Consider the following 17,120-nt stretch of genomic DNA (forward strand, 5'->3'; position numbering starts at 1 on the left):
TGCAAAATGAATAAAACAAAGATATTCCACATATATGGTTGTGTATCTGACTGATGGGTAAAGCTTTTAAACTTGAATGTCAGTTGGACAATCTTGAGACAGAAGAGGGTATATTTACTTATGCAAAGAGACTGCTTCTGCAACTTCAGATCTTATGATGTCATTTGTCTTATTCTTGCTAAGAGACAGTGTTTGGGTTGGTTGCTTGTTTTTGTTTGTTCGATTTGGTTTTTGTTTTTAATTTTGGAGTTTTATGCCTTTTCCTTGTGTTATTTTAAACACGCTCTGTGAGTTACTGAATTTTCTAAACTAGCTCCCAGACTCTGTTCCTTGCAGAGTGTTTGCACATACTCTAATCACAGCAGGTCCTTATTTCCCATTTGTTCACCTTAGCACAGTTATTCACATTTGTAACAGTTGTGCAACAAGGCACTGCTAAAGAGCTTTATTTCATGCCATTATTTTACAAATTTCCTAAGGAGTGATGGTAACATTTTAGAACACAATTCAAGTCTATTTTCATTAAGAGACAATGCTCTCTATTCAAAAATCCAGTCAAGATTACTGCACAATTGAGAACTCCAGAATAACAGTGCAAAAGGCAAAATAATGTATTTCTAACTCAAACATAGGAAATAATGTGAAAAGGTAAAGTAAATATGCTATGATCCATCAGAATTAGCTGCAGCAATTACTAGGAAATTAAACAGATACTAATTAATTAAAAGCTGCAGTTTTCTCCTTGACAACACACAGTATCTTATCTATTAAAAATAAGGGGCAATATTGTTAATTTAAAAGTCTAATCTACTTAAACTGACAAAGACAAGAAACTAGTCCTTATACAAGAAAATTTCAGTAAAACTCACTGGGAAGGTTGACTATTTTAAAAACCAAAAGAGAAAGAAAGCCAGAGATTCCTACTTAGAAGATTAATACACAAAGAAAGATACTTAAGATAATTAAGAATTAGGCATCTAAACTCCTCTTGGTGCATTTTTGATCGTATACAGCACTGTGGGAGATGGAACTCAGAGAGAGAGGGAGAAAGACTGCATGATGGAGTGTGTGAGTTACAGTTTTCTTTTATTACAGTTGTAAAAAGAACTCAGGATGTACTAGAAGTAACAGCTTACTAACATGCTGTCACAGTTCGGGACGAGACAGACAGGGTTCAAGCAGGGTGACAAATCTCAGACAAATCCACTTTATTCAAAATGGCTCCCCTTTTACAGGGGGTGGCAAAGAAAGTTCTAGAATGAGGGGAGTGAACAATCCAGATATGGGATAAAGAGGCGGGGATTATATGAATAGGAAATTTAGGTAGGTGGGTAAATGACCATTTAAGGTAGGAAGGGGACAGACATAATCTTATAAGGAATATCTGCACTGCAGCAAAAACTGTCTCATAGGAAAACAGGAAACCAGCTGAGGGGAGAAATATTACAAAAACTTGAGGTACAAAGCCTTTTAAAACATGAATTAACATTGGCCAGAGAATCAACTGCGAAGTCCTTAAAAGGCAGTCATTTAAACAAAACTTGGTCCTCTACCCCTCTCCTCGAGGAATTCTTTTCTCCACTTCTGGTACAACTCTTCTTCATCATGTTCACCTCCAGCAACACTCGCTTGAAGATTTCTCCCTGTAGCACAATGCTAGAAGGCAGGGGTGTGGAGGTGAACAACCCTTCAGAAGGGTTGGGCTGGTTGTGTTCTTGTTACCTCAACAGCATTAGCATTCAACTAAATAGCTTCAGCAGAGCTGAGGTCAAGCACTCTCATTGGGTACTTTTGGCACATTTTCCAGGGAGCAGGTTTGACATACATCTTGGTAGTAAAACACTTCAGCTTACACTTCACGATGGCCCTCCACTGGTACAGAGCAGAATCTAGAAAATTGTTGTCAACATAGCAGCAGGCTACTTACGCTTGAATAATTCCTCTTCAAAGATTTTCTTTCACAAAGGACGTCATGTAAACACATAGAGCCAGTACACATTTCTCAAGCTGAATAAGTGAGAGCTGAGGTAAATCCCCCAGCAGAATGTCATTACAAGTCATTATGTTGGAAGTGCTTTATTTTTTAAGAGCTGTGCTTGACTGAAACAAAGCTGAAAGTAATGAGGAATCCATATCCTCCAGTGCAGTTTGAATGCCTCCTTGGGTCACGTGGGAATTTAAAGCAACCTCAAGTTGCTCTGACCTACATTTTGATTCAAGGGGCTCCAGACAGTAATCAGGAGGCAGAAAATTTGGAGGGAATACAGCATGCTCAAAGTAGCCCCTCCTTCAGCATTCCACCATTGTGCAGGCATTCACACTTTGCACCCAGTCAATGCTACTTATGTATGGAATAAATAGTTCCCAGTTGAAGTTCTACCTGTGCCAAGCAATCTCATGCCTATGATGGTATTGCTTTCTAGAAGGATTTACCCTATAACTACTCACTACCCACCTTTTTTTTTTTTTATAAGATGTTTCAAATTAGAGCAAAATAGCTGTTTCTATGTTCAAACATTTATTCTGTCATAATCAGCTCTTCTTTTTGTATTAGTTTCAGTAGCTGAAATGAATAGAATTATGGCAAAAGAACAAAACTCTTGGACAGATCTAACCATGCTTTTGTCCATTTGAAATGCACCTCGACCAGTGATGCAGAGTTAGTGTCAGAGTGCAAGGGGAAAGGACTGATATGTATGTGTAAGTTCCTCCACTCTCAGAAGTGGGAGTAAATTTATTCAAAGACTTAGATATTTGGCTAAAAGAGATTTTTTTGCGCAATAATGATTGGATGAAGTCCAGGGGATTTAATATAAAGTTCCTCTGAGATAAGAAATTTCATAGCCCCATTATTCCCATTCCTATCAATATTCTTAACTGACTTTGCCCATTATTGCTCTGATGTCCTTGCCCCTGACTGCTGTCTGACTCCTATGCTATTTTTAAGAACAGACTGATTTCCTGGGTGGCTGATTCTTTTTTTGCTCAGTTTTATCATTTGGCTATTGTCCACCTCCTGCCCCAGCTATCTTATGGTTTTGATTTGTCTGCATTTGTGCTACATACACCTATAAACACCCATCAGGTAGCAACTGCACTGCAGCATATTGGCATATGTTTTTTTCTCCATTTACTGCCATTTTCTTTGAGATGAATAAGCACTGATTACCACAGGCCAATGTATCTAATCATAAGTTGTTTTTCAGGCTTAAGAAAAAACAGGTATGATGAGGTGCTGTACAACTAAACCTATATGACCATATTTACTCCTGGATTTACTTGCTTTTTCTAAAATTAGGTGTCTATGATACTTGAACTGCAAAATGCAGTATATGCTCCCACACTCTAGTAATGAAATATACAGCATGCCTATAAAGAAAATTCTAATAAATAGTAAGCATGCATTGAAATAAAATATAGAGCTCAATTTGCACTTACTACTTTTTAATATATTAAAATTTCAGCACAGCAAGCCAAACCAATTTCTGTCTCTTATTAGAAAGATTTGCATATGTATTGTCTTATGCAAGTCCACACTTTTACAATTAAATTTCCAGCATAAATTGAATAACTGGTATAATGTTCATACAGCATAGATGTATCCTCTGCTGTGGGGCTCCAAAGAACTGCCTTTTCTTGATCAGTGTAAGTTAGTAGGAAAGGTTATTGTCAAATGCTCACAATTCTATCACAGCTAGATGCTAATTGATTGATATGCATCACATATAATGCCTCCTTAATTTTGATCACCTCCATAAAACGTTGCAGACTCCTGTGCTCATCTTAGGAGCACTATCCAAAATGATTTATACCTCATCCTATTGCATGGAAGGTTTATTTCATTCCTTCATTAACTAAGGTGGAAATCGCATCCAGATTTCACCACTAATAAGACTGTTTTTCCTGACTTGCAGGTCAGTACCTGGATTTGCTTCAGAATTGGAGTTGTTTAAAAAAATTAATTTTCTACAATTGCATAAATTCCAAGTTTAACTGGAGAGGTATAACACCAGCATCTTAGCAGAGTGCTTAGTAGAGCACATTATTTGCTTTGAAATAACTTTTGGCAGTGCTACAGAGGCCTCTACACCTGCAGTGGGAGTGAGAACAGCCTTTGCAGCTGTCCCAAAGCTTACTGACATGATGTATGTAGCATATTTTGAAGATAACTAAGGGATGTACATTCACTTATACATGCACACATTTTTCCCTATTAGAGCTCCCTTCTGCCCTGGTAATCCTAATGGCTTTCACAGGCTTTAGCTACTTCACCAGCTATTTCACAGCTGGTGAGGAGTATCCACGGATCTTTGGCATGCTGAAGGGCAGAGCAAAGTAAACTTTTCCTTCTATTCAGACCTAAGCCAGCTCTCCACACCTGAGCAACAGCTTCTTCCCTGGTTGTCAGGTGAAAGCTGAATTCCCAGCTGCTCCTAGAGAATGCCAGAACCACCTGTTTGGCCTTCTGCAAACACTAAAGATGTGAGCCAGCAATGGCAATCCTCAAAAAAAAAAAAAAAAAACAACAAACTGGTACAAGCAACAGTGAAATCTACCCCAATTTCCCTCCTGTGCCATTGAAAAGGATATGAGTCTGCTCTGCAAAGTTTCAGCTCCTGCAGTTCATAAGGTATTGATAGACATATCAATTGGATCATTAGAGCTGTTCAAAAGACGTAGACATGTAAAAAGACATGGACAGGAAGAAAGAAAGGAAATTTTCTCCAAGTGCAAAAAAATGTACAGCCTGTCCTCAAGCAGCACTTTTAAGGACCTTCCTGGCTTTTCTGAGCTTACAGGGTAATTTCACATAATTCATGAATTTGAGTAATATCACATGATTTTACCAATAAGCCATGAAAGTAAACTCTTGTTAAAAAGAATTAAAATCTCAGTATTCAATTGCACTGTCAGAAAAGTCTCAGATTTGCCATTAGTAAGCCAGTTACTGCAGTGTGTCAGGATTCCACCCCACCAGAATGACAGAAACTTTCAATGTACGAAGCACTCTTGCAATTTCTGTGAAAATTATTTTCAGCCAGCTCAGCAATCTATGACGTTTTGATCACAAAGGAAATACTCCAGTATTCCTGTGGCATAAGTTATAACAAATAAGGAACTTGCTGAATTGAACTGCAGCCATTGCACAGGGTTTTGCTGTTAAGACTAGGCACACGCCTTCAAACCTGCTAGAAAGAGGATACGGGAAATAGAGTTGGTTATACTGCTGAACTATCTCACATGCACTATAGCCCTTTCCAGCTGATCACTTAATTTCCACTTGCTTGTCTGAACAGAAGAGAAAACATCCTGGTCACAGCACTCAAACAACAGATTAACACAAATAGGATTTTATTTCAACATTCAAATAACCTTTTCTATGCTCAACATAAATAAGGCTGTCTGCTCTCTAGTAACTGGAAGGAATACAGGCTCTGTTTTTAACAAAGAAAGAAATAGACCCAAATCAACAACCTAACAGCAAGAAGAACACAAGAATGAACATTCTTAGAGTAAGTATTAGACAAAGTAATAATTTTCTGTACAATCCTTTGGAACAAACCTGAAAGGCAACGATAAAGACAAGCCTGTTGGCAAATTATTCTGGGCTACACCGAGAGAATAAAAATAAGTGCAAGTTTTTCTTTAAATCCCCATACCTAAAAAACTGTGTTGCAATGGCTCTGATTTACTGCCCTGACCTTTTGGGTCACAGGCCATAATCTCTCATGGGAGAAAGGTCAGAAGCTTACAATCCATTCACTACTAAACCAGTACTTTACAGATAACCAGCATGTATTAAAACATCACTGCAAAGCACTGAAGCCAGGTTCACCATGGTACTCCAGAAAGTTACATAAATGCACACTCAGTAAAGTTTTCTTTACTTCAAGGCACTTAAAATCCTCAAGACTTTATGCACTGATCAAATTTTAATCCCACACAGTGACCATAGCACAGCTAAAGCCATGGACCCTTCTGCTTGAGATAGCACAGGTGAGAACTTTTCTGGGGTACAGCTGCAAAAAAAGGTCAGAAATTCCCAGCTACCATAAGCTGAGGCAGCCAAGGCCCTAGCCAGCACAGCTGCATCTAAACTAGGAGTCTGGTGATGGCCATGTTACTGTGGGAACTTTTGCAGTGGGAGATTCTTATACCTGGTACATATCTCACAAAGACAAAGCAGGAACAAAGACAAGAAACTGAGAAGAATGATAGGAAACCCTATCAGCACACTGTGTTCCATTTAGTGTCCTACTGGAGAATCTTAAGAGAGGAGGCTCTTCCTATAGGCAGTAACCAGGCAAGATTAGCAGCACATCACTGATTTATGACACGCTTCACGTTCTTAACTATTTAACAACTAACCATTGAACATCTATTTACATTAAACCATTGAACATCTATTTACATTAGAAAAACTATACTAGAACTTCACCTAAGTGCAGTGACATAAGTTCAGCTAGTCAAAACATTTGCAAATGCTTCTGAAATGCACCTTAGATTCACCCAGTTAAAATTAAACAATAATAAAAAAAAGATCCATGCTTGACACAAAAGCCCACTGCCCTACTCCAAATACATAAAACCTACTGGCTTGCTACCAAAGAGAACATAGAAGCAACACAGACACAGATTTGATTACCCCACAAAGAAAGCCAGAAAATTAATTGGAGACATTTGTGTATAGCTTAAAATGTAGACTGACTGCTCCTGCTTTCATGTACACAACAAAACCTGTGTAGTTTGTAGCAGTCTCCAGGTTTTCACAAAAATATTTTAGTATAATGGTAGCTAGGAAAATTAACTGAGTTATGGAGCTTTCTGTGCCTGAAACGTAGTAGTATTGCTGGAATCACCACTTATCTCAGAGTGATGAAATGATACTGGGAGGACCCAACAGAACATGCTTAGAAATTGTAGTCAATGTAATTTTTTTTTTCCAGTATTAAGGCTGGCAAAGAGTAGTCTCCTCAACCTCTCTTCCTCTCCGGTGTTTTTCTGTTCGAATATACATATCAATATTGATTTCCTCTGCAGAGTTACTGTCGTATCTAATGAACAAACAGATGCTATGTGACAAATCTTTTTATGCCCTGGATTTTTACATTACCTCTAATTAATTCAGATCACTAATAATATACTTTAAAGCGGTCCCAATTAAAAAGAGGTGCTGTAAGACCACAAAAAGTTAATACAATGCATGAACTCACATCCATGTATGTTCCTGTTCCCTGTCACAGAAGAGCTACCCAATTTTTCTTTTCAAATTTTCATTTAGAAAACCCCTCATAAACTTAATAATGAAGTTTCACAAGGTACTAGTAGAGTACTAGAAAGAAAGCAAATACAGGCTAGATATTTTACTCTAAATAGAGTATTTAACTTATAAGTTGGTTCTGTAAACATCTACCCTCAAAATGTCATCTTCTTCAAGATGTTCTAGACCAGTCAAGCACACTGACAGTACTTCAAAATAACAGTTTTATACAAGAACCCCCAACTTATAATCCACAATATTATTAAACTCAAAAGATGAATTGCAAATTAATTTCAGATACTTCTTTTTTTTCTTATAATTTCAGTTCCATCTTGAATCTCAGCTGAATCCTTCCTCATTTCTGTAAACCATCACATCACTCAACATATTTTAAAGAAGCTATTAACACACCAAAGAGTCCAATGTCTTTCAAAACAATAAACACATGGACTAATCCTGGATTCATTGCTCATGCCTGTATTTGCCTATAATGTGGCCTAGCAGGAGAAGATTTGCAACACTGAAGTGGTGCACAGAACCTAATGTCCACATTACATCCACCTGAGAGCATTTGTACTTCAGGTTAGCCCTTCTCTCATCCTATGGTCTGAATGTGAGGCTGAAGCATATTAGGTGTATGCCCAGAATACATCCTTAAGTTCAGTCTAATTCAAAAGGAACTCAGATTGTGTCTCTACAAACACTTCAGGATGTGAGCCAAAGCACAGTAAGTGCTGATGATCTGCTTCAAAAGCACCCTTCTGAATCAAAGTAAAGCGCAAAAGGAAATGTGCCCATTGAAGTCAATGGGACCTTTAATATTCTTTTCAGTGAGATAAAACTTACTTGAACCTTCCCTCTCTTTGGTGTTTTATTTTTCCTCTGATCTTTCCATTTAGGTTTAGTAAGAGGTGAAGAATAAAAAAGAATTGATAAATAGAGTGGAAGAATAGCACATTAAAGAAAGGGAAATTTTGCGGTGTGTTTATTTAGATTGCTTTAATTTACTGTGGCTTTTCTCATTCTCACAGTCATGCTCTTAGAACCAAAGCAATGGGATAAAGCTGGTGATATTTCCATGGATATATTCCACTACCTCAGTAGTTCACTTTGAGGTCGTACTGCTGTGCCCAAGCTGATTATTCCTGAAGGCAATGGGGTTCTCAGAGGCTGAACAGTCTGCTTGCATTCAGCTAGTTGTACTTCTGGGCATTAAAGAAAATGTCTATGATGGCAAAGGTAACATATCAGCTTTATCCCATTGCAGAAAGCAAGCTCTTGGTCACATTCATACTGCCAAAATTACTGGTGGATCCTCTACAAATGCATGGAAGGTTTGTGAACTAACTAGGCAAAATCTGCTAAGTTATTCTGCAGTTTCTTATTGGTGCAAAATCAGGTTAGATTTTGGGCTCACCCCTATGGCAGACTGGAATTAGACTACTTTATGTTTTTTCAATCCTTGTACACATCACTCTTACACGGACCACATTTTTAGGTGCATCTGGGGGTCCAGGACCTTGCTGGCAACAAGAGATGCACCTGGAAAAGCCTTCTCAGAGTGATAAACAAAGTCCCCAAATACAAAAACATGTCTTCTCTGGTTCTCATTTAATAATTAAATGTAGCTTAATAAATAGATGACAAGGCTTTCTTGAGCAAAACTCAAAACACCTGAATATTCTATGGTAGATACTTGTGCTCTACCTTAAGTGTTTTAGCGAATTTGTACCATTGAACCACAGCATTGACATAAAAACCTTAAAAAAATTAGGAATTTTAAAATCTCTTTAATGTTTAAGGCAGACTTTTAGGACAGCTCAGAAGTTGCTCCATTTCTATTTCCTTAAAATTCCTAGATGTCTGGCACAAGGAAGTTTCACTGAGGCTGCTGAGTTCTAAGGATGCAAATCATGTATTGCAATATTTTTTCCCTATTCATTATTATGTAAACATCTTCTTAAAATTATTCTAATATATGCATGTACTTTATTACAGATGGTTCTTTTTGAAAAAACCTATTGAGACAGCATAGCCAGTTTTAGATTTTCTAGAAGTGTCAGAACTCTGTAGTACTCAGTGCATACAACCACCAGGCACTATCTAGGGGCTTCTGACACACAAAAATTTCCAGCTGAAAATTTAATGCTCCTAAACTGTGTTGTATTCATTACAGAATTTACCTAAATCTTCCTCTCCTCCAGAAATTGAGCAAACTGTGATCAACATTTTGCTCAGAGCAATATATATATATATTCAACAGAATATGAATTCAAACAATTTTTTAATAATTAATACAAATTATCTGATCTAGAAAACATCCAAATACTCTATAAAGCCCCTGTTAGAAAAACTTCCAGACAAAACTAACATTTTGGAGCACTAAGAATTCTAGTGAGACAAAAATAATAATTAAATTACTATTTTGAGTTTTGTCACCCTAACTATAGTAAATTGTGTTTTAGTAAACATCTAAAAAACCCTGAGGGTAGCAGAGCAACACTCTATAGAACCAAAAGAGAAAAGATGATTATTAAAACTTCCTTCCTCCTTCCTGATTGTTTTATGCAGAATCCTTGGAACCATGCTACTAAAGATGTAGTGGTTTTTTTCTGGGAATGCTTGTGCTGCTATGATTTATTTTTGCTAGCAGAATGATATCAATGAATTAGTAACAGCAGCCTAAAGAATCATACCTTTAACCAATGGGAGGAAGGCACTAGAAAAAAATACTCAATGACATGATATGTTTTATAGATTACAATTTCTCCAAGATGGTTTGAATCTTATGTTTACTGGGAGACCCATCTTTGCAGGACATCAAATTGCCCATCAAGCACTTTCCATTAGTGAATCACAATCTACAGGAAGAGATGTCAGAGATACTTAAACATGTTCTGATATATGAATAACTTATTTCCTCTGCCTTTAAAATCAAAGGACTCAAACCAGCTTTCTCCTGGACAACTTCAGATAACTTCATACTGATTTCATCCTAACTTCTCTGACTGTGAACTCTAAGAGAAGCTGCAATATGTAAGCCCACCACCATTAAAAGGGCACCTGTTGTGTATAGTCAATGAACTTGTACCTATTACTTCATTTTAATTTTTTCCCCAGGTGTGATACAAAATTCTCCCTTATCATATTAAACCAGCTGCTTCAATAACTTTTTTTTTTTTTTGGGGGGGGGGCGGGGGAGTTTTCTTGGGTTTTTTGTTTGTTTTGTTCATTTTTTTAAATTCAGAAATCTTCTATTTGAGACGAGAGAAAAATGAAAACTTAAATGCTTTAAGACAAAGGAAAATAAAATAAAGCAGAAATAATGAAATGTATTCTAATTAATAAATGTACTTATTTCCTTTGTTCTAAAACCCCAGAAGTTTTATGGAAAATAAACAATGTAAAAATCCTAAGAATGATACTTTCATTAATCTATTAGGATGAAGTAACCTACTACAGAGAAATCAAAATTTCAGAGTATATTGAGAAACCAATCTCTGATGTATTATTCCTACTGTACTTGTCAAATAACTTGTTGTTAAAGATAGTATAAATCATCTTTATTGAAGTTCTGGGTTCTTCAGCTACAGCTATGATGCTATGCTTTTCTGAATATAAAATAATGTATAACACAACAGAGAACCTATTGCTCTACTTACTGAATAATATGCACACAGTAACTTTAAGTAAAGGACTGAAATCTAAACTGGCAGATTTTTTTTTCTCCTCAGCTTCTCCTTTCTGTTTCAGAAGGTTGAAGGCATTTTAAGAACTACTCCGTGTATTTAGACCATGATGAGCCCCTAACACAGGAGAAGGGGTGACAAGATGATTTTCCTAATATCACACTGAAAGCAGGTAAAGAAATATAGTAAAGAACATAGCCAGACTAACTAGTGTTGCTACTTAAGTATTCCAACAGTAGCCCTACTAAGTGACCCTTGAACAGCACCACTAAAGCAGTAAAACACTGTTACTATTGGAGCATTTTACTTCCCAGTCTTGAAGTGTTTTCCTATTTGAGAACATAAAAACACGCTTAATGTCAAGGACACATAATCTGAACTATAGCAAAGACTACTTATTGTTTCCATAGTCCCAAAGATCATTGTTTCTTCCTTAGGAGAGACACAGTTTTAACAAGCTTTTGCATTTTGAAAAAGTCTTTTCCTTACGATCACCCTTAGTTTCAGGTACAGGGTCACAGTGGAAGAGCATTACCTAAACTTGGCCAGTGAGAGAACAACCAGGACAGAAAGAATTTTCAGACCCTCAGCACCTTGTGTGAAAACTCCCAGACAACCACCATGAGTCTACCAGATGTACAAATGGGACCTGATTATGCAAACCCTTAAACTCCCTAATTCAAGAATATCTCAAAACACACACAAGCACATTTCTTCGTCACAATCAAAGAACGAGTACATTTCCCCAAAACAGACTTTCTCCTCCTCTTTACAATTCAAAATACCCTAATGCAATTTATTGTATTACAGTAACAGCTCGCATGAGCAATTCAATCCTATTTGTTTTATAACAACAGCTTATACATCCTTACACACAGAAGTTTTCCAGTGTTATATTCACCTCATAACCAGTCAGCTTTTAAGGTGGGGGAAAACAAGAGAAATATCTGAACTGCCTAAACAGGGCTCAAAATGGAAGGGTATGATTTCAATTAAACCCCAAAGTCTGTTCAGGAGTACCATGTGACAGTTGATGTAAGGCACAGTTATTCTCAATTTATGATTACAATATACAGCATCTTCTCAAGTCTAAACTATAAGAAATTAGCCTTCCAGATTCAAAATATGTGGTGATTGCAAGACCTAGAATACTATTTAATAAGAATTCACACATACATATCCCTGTAGTTATTTATGCCCTTTAAGCAGTGATATAAAACTGACTGGCTATTTCAACTCTACCCGTGGCAGGTGTAGGTTTTTTTCTAACCTATCCCTTTGTTACTTGAAATTTTAACCTGTTCCTTTTTAAAATTTAGCCTAAAAAGTCACAAAGAATATGGGATTTAAGCAGCTTATGATCTCTTCAGGGCCTCTGAGCCTTTCTGTATTTTCCACACCCTCAGGCTCCTGCCAGAGCTATAGGATACTACATGTTTATATAGATATGTACAGAACAGGGCTGATTGATCTAGACAGCTCACAAGGGCTCCCTCTGCACCTCAGGAGAGCCAAGAAGAAAAATTTCAGCATCTGTCTTATTGTGTAGAATACCTAATTATACTAGGATTGCAAACTGAGATAATCTTTGGTCAAATACTGCGTAATTTAATCACAAAAAATGTGGAATTTTTTATTTGCTGATAATTTGTGAGTACAAATACCTGTGGAACAGAGAAAGAAAAAGACTGAAGAAGATTTCTAAAATTTAATACTTCCAGCTGAAAAGAGGAAAATCCTTAAGTCTCTGAATTAACAGGATAGTCATAGAATATGGGACCAAAACTACCCTGACAACCTAGATACACAATTAGATTTTGGCCTCACTGAAACTTTATGGCAAAGTATCTGCTGACTTGCAATAAGACACGGTTTCTCCTGTGACATACAGGCAGCACTCCCATCGTATTTGCATTTAGGAATACTAATGTACTGCTCCTGCACTTTTACATGAGGGGGCTCTGGTTGGGTGAGTACCTTCAGAAGCACACCTGTAAATGTCTGTGATGATGATGGATGCATGCCCCATACCCTTGTTCCACATTCCATGGTAGCTCAGTAGCCACTGATTGCTTGGTCCCAGTGCCCAAATCCCTCCCCCAGCAGCTCATCCATCTCTCTCATGAAATGGTCAGCGTGGAGCACAGGTAACTACAGCACAACCGGAGTCATAACGAACATGGTAATGCTACGTACATACTCTTCCTGACATTATCACATCCAATTCCCTTCCAATCTTTCATGGCCATCAAACACATAATAAAACTAAAAGAGAATTGGTCAGATCCCCACGAGGATTTAAAAAGGATTTAAGGGCTGTAAAGGTTTTTCTGATCAAAAAGTGGAAATCAGTAAGTTCCTCTCCGCCCTCCCCTGGAATCCAAAGGAGCAGCTTCATGCCTTCAGGATGCCCAACTTCAAATGTTGCTATCTTACTTTAAAGGCTTTGCACATACATTAAAAGCTCCCTGGACAGTTCTGTTTTCACCCATGCTCAGAAGCTTCAATATCTTGAGACCTGAGCAGTCCCCACTGATTTTATGTATGATTAATAGAAGGGTTTATGCATTAGCAGACCCTCTAGCAAGGAAGTGAACATTCTTTCTCTTTTCTAACAAACCGAGAGGAATCTTTGCACTACTTCAGGTTTTTACCCCAGCCAAACACAGCTTAAATAAACAGATGCTTTCTTTGGCTTCAGCAAATCATGAAGAGACCCTTTCTTATTCCAAACCAGTTTTCCTCTGAATGGTTCAGGCTTCCCCCAGCAAATGCCATAACATACTGTCTCATAGAGAAAGAAAATGAAAATCTCAGTTTTCAGCCTAGCTGAACTACTGCACTTAACAGGGAGGACTGAAACCAACCCCTGAGTCCCAGCTACTTGTAAGACCTGGCCAGGATGAAGAAGAAATGTTTCAGCACTGGAGACGAAGACTACAAGAGAACTTGGATGAGAGCCTAGCAGAAATAAGCACCCTGTAGTACAGATTCAGTGGACTTTGATAATTGACTTCAGATTTTTAACGTTTATTTTTAATGCATGTTTAACTATGTTGCATCTATAGACTTCATAGTTGTTTTCCCTCATGTTCTCCCTCATATTATATCCCTAATTTCTGATTGGTTAACAGCTGCCGCAGTGCAGATTCACCATATAAAGTTTTACCTCTCCCCTCATTACCTTTTATGTTTGTAGCCCTTCCCATACTTTTCCTATTAAAGATAGCTCCCTCCTTCTTTTTCCTTTTATGAAATATACACATCCACAGTTCCAGAATGTTCTGCTTTCCCTCTATATAAAGGGAGAATCCATTTTGATAAAGGACTTACTCACCCTGACGAACTGTGAGTGAGTTGCTACGTTCCTTTGAACCGTGACAGCTACTCCCTTTAGGATCCACACATCACAGAATTTCCCTGCTAACCACAGGCACAAAAACATGGAAAAATTCCTTAAGAGCAGAAAATAATGCAAATGCAAATGAAGTTTGGTTCAACTCTAAACACACATTTACTATGCTTTTTAGGAGAAACTCAACCACATAAAAAAGTAATACAATATTATACCTGTAAGAAAAATCAACCCAAAAGACAGTTAAATCTCATTTCAATTGTAATTCCTTGCTTATTTTTTATATAACAGAACCATAGTGAGCTGTCTTCAAATTTTATATCAAATAATCTCTTTGATATTATTAAAAAATTATAAAAAAGTCAACTGCTGAGTATCCCTTTGGAATGTTTTAACCACATGCCAAGTACTGTTCTCTCTCTCTCACTGGAGAAACAAGCTCTGCTATTCACAAAGTTCAGGAGGTTTACAGGAGGTGGAAGAGGATATGATTTCTGGGTATCCTCTACAGAACAAAAAAATAATTTTGTCATTCTAAGTAAACAATGAAGCTATACATTAATAATGTGCTTAAGTGCCAAAAAACTGTCAGTGTGCAAGCAGTACAGTAGAACTGAGCAAAGACAGCTTTGTGAATCCTTGGATTACTTCCTAAAGGATGTGAGAATGAATATTTTAAAAGTGTTCAGTGCATCATCACCTCTGACTATGAGACAAATCACAAGGCACATCTAAACAGAGTGTATTACAATTTATAACTTGCACAAACATTTCATGATTTAAATTTTCAACAGGCTGAAAAGTAAACCTTGGAAACAAGCAGTTCTGCAAACATCCCTAAATACAGAGAGTCTGTTTTGCTGCTGTGCAAAGCAGCCTGCTTATCCTTCAGTACAAGCACCAGGAGCACCACCCAGCACAGAGATGAGGAAGCAAGGCAGGATTTTTAGCCTGCTGAATGAGTGCTCGTGTGCACTTCTGGGAAGCCATGGGAGGAGGCAGACCCAGAACTTTGTGCAAAAGTATTTACACAATTGTAACTTGCACAAATACAACTTAGAAAACTCTTGATATCCATGTTTTATCTTATTAGACATTTCTTACTCATCCTTTACTATTGCTTTATAGCTCTGAATCTCTCCTAGACTTCTAAACCAGATTTTTACACCCTTGATATGAAATGAGCACCATTGTCAGGAAACAGCTTCAGAGACAGGGTTTAATCCTTAGCTGGAATAAACTAATATGTCTCTTACTTTTAACAGAACTATATATATTTACATATGTCCAGACACTATTGTAGAACCCTTTCCCAATCCTTTCCTGTTCTGAAAATGCTCAGTGCCTTCCTTGCCACCAAACTGCCACCAAAGTGGCAGTTCACACCTTTTCCTTGGCAGTCAGAAACCATACCCTCATTAGTATTTTTGAAACAAACTCCTCCTGTTTTATCCAGGTTATTTGGCAGAGAAATACCAGCTGGATTGAACAACTGGGCAAGCTGACAGTACAGGGGGAAAGATTCAGGTCTTCAAGAAACAGGGAGGTGACAGGGATCTGGAATATCCTGGAGGGGGAAAGATGAGGATGTACAAAAGTTATGGTATGAACTCTACAGGAACCTTTAGCCTATGTTCTTTCCTTTTCTGTTTAGGACTTTGTATAAAGGAATTTAAATAATGACTATGACCATGAAGTCAGTGTGCTAACCATCAGTCTGAAAAAGCTATTGCTGTGTCTCAGTCCTGATGAAAGTGTCTCTCCACCCTCAAGAGTCTTCTATATTTCAATTAATCTCTTCCTATTACTATGACTTATGTCGTGTGACGACAACTTATATCTCCTCAAATCACTTTCTGTAATTTCTCCTATCAGTTTAATATTGATATTTTCAAAGTATCTGTAGACATTGCACTGATGTGTCATTAAAGGTCTCCAAAACACAGGATATGAATATGTTTGCTAAGCTTCATCACTTCTGGCCACATGCTGAAATGCTGCTGATCAAGCACAGTTTTCTCTGAAGCCCAACAGGAGCATCTCCCATGTAAGAAATTCTTAACCAAGCCATTTGTGAATTAAAATGGCCAGCAGTAAACCATTTAAGTTCCCACTTACTATAATTGCTTGTTGCTACTAGCCCAATTGAAATCGATATGGTAATAACTAATTTAATTTGTATTGAAGCAGAAACTGCCTTTTATTCTTCTGTAATGAAAATGGGGGGGAGGGGGATGGAGGAAAGGGAGAAGGGGGAGATGGCAGTCATGAGGGAAAGAGTTCTTTGGATAGACCACATTTCTTTCCATTGAAATATTCCACATCTGTGTAATAAAAGCCACTGCATGTTGGAGGTTCCTTTGGCCTCACTCAATAGTCACATCACTACTGCAGATGTGCAACAGACACAGATTTTGCCTAATGCACAAATAAAATGCTGTCCTAAAGTTAAGGTGAATTTACAGGCCAAACCTGCCACAGAGCCACACTCTTAGGTAGCTGACACTGCCTCCAGAGGTCCTTCAAGAACATGCTGTGAAATGGAGGTACAGAACAGGAAAGGGTAATTCCTTTACAGGCAACAAAGGTGCCTGAAGTTCTCAAGAGCACAATGGTCCTGACACACATTTGCATGAGCAAACAACACTGTCATTAATGTCATAATGGCCATTGTCAAACTTAAGCATAAAAAGATGTGGATGAGGCTGTAACATCTGAGGATCTGTGTTCAAAGAGCTGAAAGGCTGATGATAATCTCAGCTGAACATCAAAATAGCAAGCCCTGAGGTTGCTGCAGCCAGTGAAAATGTAATTA

This window comes from Empidonax traillii, unplaced genomic scaffold (assembly GCF_003031625.1).
Source record: "Empidonax traillii isolate 1590-97213 ecotype Southwest subspecies unplaced genomic scaffold, ASM303162v1 scaffold774:size298837, whole genome shotgun sequence".
NCBI classification, from domain to species: domain Eukaryota; kingdom Metazoa; phylum Chordata; class Aves; order Passeriformes; family Tyrannidae; genus Empidonax; species Empidonax traillii.